Genomic DNA, 4,618 nt, shown 5'->3' with positions numbered 1-4,618 from the left:
GACCTGGTGGCATTTCCTTCCCTAGGGGTTGATGGGCTGGAGTAAGTTGGGACTAGGACACAGTGGGGTCCCATACCCTCCCCCCCCACTTTCTTTTGGGTTGCTTCAGTCACCTGCATTCTGGGGTAGGTATCCTCGTGCCCTCCTCGGCTATACATTATTGATGAGGAGCTGTCTCTGTCTTTTGTACAGCCCTGCTATTAATTCAGCATTGTATATGCAGCCCTCCGAAGCAATTATTCAACAAAATACTCCATCCTGGGAAGACAGCAAGGGGGGAAAAGTGCTGGCTGCTTATAAAATGCAGGCAAGGAAGAGTTGGGTGAGAGGTGTTACTGGCTTAGCGATGCGCTTGGTTCCAGCACATGGAAATCTTCGGGCTGGACGCGGAGGCGATGGATTTGGATTTGATTCCTGGCTCTGCCATGGATGTGGGCAAGGCCCCTTGTGTCTCTGTGGAGGCAGGAGGGAGGGTGTATCAGGACAAGGCTATGAGGACTGTTTTTGTAGTACCTTGCTTCAACCGTGTCCCCTGTCCTGGCCTCGCTTCCCTTGTCTCTATTGCATCAAATCTAATTTATTTGCCTTCCAAGCCTAGGTCCTTACTGGTCTATCCATGTTCTATTGCCTCTTGTTCAGTCTCTCATCCCCGCTCCTATTCAGCCCACATTGATAGTCTCCGTTGCCACCCTTTCAAGCAAAGTCCATGCCCTTGGGAAGAGCTCTCCATAAGTAACTTTGAACCCAGCACATTATCTTCCATCAAATCGCTTCATAAGGACCCCTGCTTTCATAAAACCTTGACGACTGTCATGCTGCTGGAGTGCTGAGATCCTGATGAGCACGACTGTCTTGTTCCCTTGCCCTCTCTCCCTTCTAGGTCTGTATCTACCCACTTTGCTTGCAAGCGCTTTAGGGCAAGGACGCTCTTTGCGTGCTGCATTTGTACAGCACCAAGCACAATGGGAGTTCCTCACGAGGGCTCCTAGACACCGTGGTCAGACCGGTAAATGACTGGTGAGCTGCTAAAAGTGTCTATTATAGCGCTAGTGCAGATCTAATTTCACAAGTGTGAACAGCTGAGATTTTGGGAACCCCAAGATTATGCAGCAACTTCATCTTACCGTCTACAGCAAGGCACCCAATTGTCGGAGCATTGAAATGGCTGGGACTGCTCCTCTTTGCTTCCATGCAGGTATTCATGGTGTTCAAGCATGTGCAGCGGCAGCACAAACAAGGTTGTGTCTATTGTGATGGAAGCATGCAGTTACCAGCTGCTGCATTTAAAATGTGCTGTGCTTAATGCCAAAGGACTGAGTTTCCCTTGTCATCCATCGCAGCTGGTGCAAGATCTGGCTAATTAGTACTCAGTGCATGCCTGAAGGTACCCATCGTCGCAGGAATGACAGGTGAATTTTCTGACCTTTCCTTTAAAAGCATAGGATGTACTTTGCATTCCCAATAAGCCTCTCTCCCTTTCAGGCTCTATCACTTCATCCTCCAGGTGAAAAATGATTTAATGTCTTGTAAAATTAATTCTCTGTTATGGATCACCTTGATTAAATGGCCCAGCACTGTGCACTAGATGCGACAATGCCGCGGTGACACAGATGCCTTCATCTCCCAAAAGGAAAGGTCAAAAAGTCACAGTTGCAGGCAGCAACTGGGACAAAATCTTAGAGACTTAGATGCTACAAAGGTAAAAGATTAGCTTGGCTATTGGGGAACATCATCTCTGATCTTCAAGCCTATATGTGCAACTGCTAGATTCCATAATGACTGACAAAAAAACTTGATTAGCTCTTTCAAAGTCTTTCTGACCGGAGACTAACCACAGCTGATCAGCGAGAGGTTTCCAAATCTCTGCAGGGTTTTGACAGGTGTGTGATGATGCATGTCCCTTGAAAACTTTGGGCCTGATTCTGGCCATGTGTACCACTCCAGGTGGGCTCTTGACCTCTGTAAACCTACCCCATGTTATCGCCTTTACATCCTACGTGAGATGTTTGTCCACCAGGCTTTATGACACAAAAACCTGAGATGGCACAAAGAAACATAAAATGCTCTCCACACAATGCAAGTGAGTTATCCTTATGGTGCCCGTACACCTGACATATAGTTATTACCAGATTTCCAAATGCTGTGGCTTTGGAGTTGTGCTTGGTATATGCAACTAGTTCAGTTAAACTACCAGTTAAGCTATTTTGCATGCTATCGAAAAATGCACTACCCTTGGGGCTTGATCCCCCTAAAATAGGCAAAAAAGGCCTTTTGCCGACATCAGAGAGAGCAGGAATGGACACAAAATGCCTTCACAGTATGTGTGCATGTATGTAAAAAGAACCATGTATTTGGGCACTGGACTGCTAAGCCCACCTGGTCCATGTCCCTGCTTGTATTTGGAGTCAGCATCGCCCCTAAAAAGTATTTTACTCTTTTTGGCAACTTTGTTATAGTGCTTACAATGAATGATGAACATTTCCAAAAGGTGTCCCATACTGTACACAGCCCCTGGATATTTCAGCATCTGCGCACCTGAAATGCCAAGTAAATATCCCATTTAATTGTGTGATTGGGACGAATGCCTGCCAAGGTCCCCATTCTTCTGGGTCCTATAGAGACATATGAAGCTGACAGCCCCTGCCCCGAGGAGATTACAGTACAAATCGAGAAGTCAAAGAAGTGTAGGGGAAACTGAGGCGCAGAGGCGGGATGACTTGTTTGAGATCACAGGGCAAGTCGGTGGTAGAACTGGGGGCAGGATGTATTTTTCTGGACCCTGGCTGATGTGTTGCTTGCTGGGCTGCAGCCTCTTTAGCTGATCTGATTGTTGTGTAGCTAGTACCTCTCCGTCCCCCCCAAACGTGTTGGGGACAGCACCGTTACGCAGGAGAAGGGGCGAGGTGGATGAATGAAGGGCATTTCCTTTATAAACTCAAGTTCCTCCGCCTCAAACCTCATTCCAAGTCCACAGACATGAGTTGGTTCCAGCCCCTGTGAAAGACCTTGTAGGGTAGCAAGCCACCCCGGTCCCCTTTACTCAGCCCTCTCTGTCACCTGTCCAGAAATGCCATGCCTGCACACATCAGAAGGATGATGGCAACAAAATAAATAGCTTTAATACTTGGCATTTGCCGCATAAATGAACATGAAATAAATATTGGATGAGTTAAGAGCATTTATCAGGTTGGGAGCCAGCTGCAAAGAGCAGAGCTAAATTCATAAGTGCTCTCGCTCCCTGCAGAACCTCTGGCGGTCCCGGTCGAGCGAGGCTTCCTTGCACTGATTTAGTGTTGTCCTTCCTGCAGCCTTTGAAAAAACAATCCATTAACAATTAAAGCAAGGCCTGGCTAATTATTTATTACGTGCTTTTGTTAAAGTTCGTTTAAAAACAAGCCCGAGCGTATTTCGCAGCGAGGCTTAACTCTGTTAATTCCTTGTTCCTTGAAAGAGTTCGGGCCGGTGGGGGTGCTCAGGGAAGTTGAATATGAATTAGCTTTTGAAATCAAGCAGATTTGAACTGTGGTGAGCAGCTTTCTTCAGACATGAATTCAGGTGGTGAGGACATCTTTTTGGAGGTGAACGACACACAGTGAAAGCCAGCATCACTTTTAATCCCCGATGTGAACTAGGACCCCGGTGTGCATGGTGCTGTACACCTTGGTGCTGCTTCCCTTGTGAATGGGGAAGACAAGGCCCCTGCCACCCTTTCTGCTACAGGCTGGGGACTTCCACCGGGCCCTGCCAGTGCCCCTGCTGGGACCAGAGCTGGCCAGAGGATCGTGCCCTTCAGCTCAGGGTCAGACCAATGTCATATTTGAAGTCAGGAAGGAATTTTAGTCCATGGTCAGACTGGTGGTGGTGGTGGTGGTGGTGGTGGGGGTGTTGTCTTCTACTGGGAGTCTCTTTAGCCTGTATTGACACTGCGTAGAAGCAGGACTTTGCCTGCCGTGGCCCTCCTGCTTCACCGACGGCATTTTTGGGTGTGAGGTCTGTGTTGTGTTAGGGTTGCTGGTTGACTTCTGCAGAGTTTAGGTGATGGTTTGGATGGGGCTGATCCTGCCTCAGATGGACTAGGTGTGATCTCCGGGGGTCCCTTGCAGCCCCACGGCTCCTGAGCGCTCTCTGCCGAGGCTGGGAGGGCAAGTGCCTGCTCCAAGCTCCTGTGCTCATCGGCAGCTGTCTCGTCCCCCCTGGCCCGGTGCGCTACCAGCCAAGCTGCCCCGGCTCCTGGACCTCATTGAAGACTCAACCATAGCGTGATCCTGACCCCTGTCCTATGGGGCAGCTCTGCCAGCCCCAATGCAGCAGGAGAGGGTCCAGCTGTGCAGAACCCGAAATTCCCATGCCTCCGTCTCCCTGCTTTCCAGTGGTCTGGTTACGATGATACCCCAATAACCCTCCACTCCCACTCCCCAGGGCTGGACTTTCTGTGGGGAGGGCACTGCTCTGCATGAATAGATCTGGGGTTTTGCAAAAATCTAGTTGGTCTAATAAAAGATATATATCACCTCTACCACTCCTTTAGGGGTTTCCACTAGCTAGATGACTCGGTGGACTTGATCCCCGCCTTAGCAGGGACCCCTCTAGGGAGCTGCAGTGGCAGGGCCGGAGGGGG

Source organism: Crocodylus porosus, unplaced genomic scaffold (genome assembly GCF_001723895.1).
Source record: "Crocodylus porosus isolate Cpor-Errol unplaced genomic scaffold, CroPor_comp1, whole genome shotgun sequence".
NCBI lineage: Eukaryota > Metazoa > Chordata > Crocodylia > Crocodylidae > Crocodylus > Crocodylus porosus.
Note: the sequence above shows the minus strand (reverse complement) of the source record.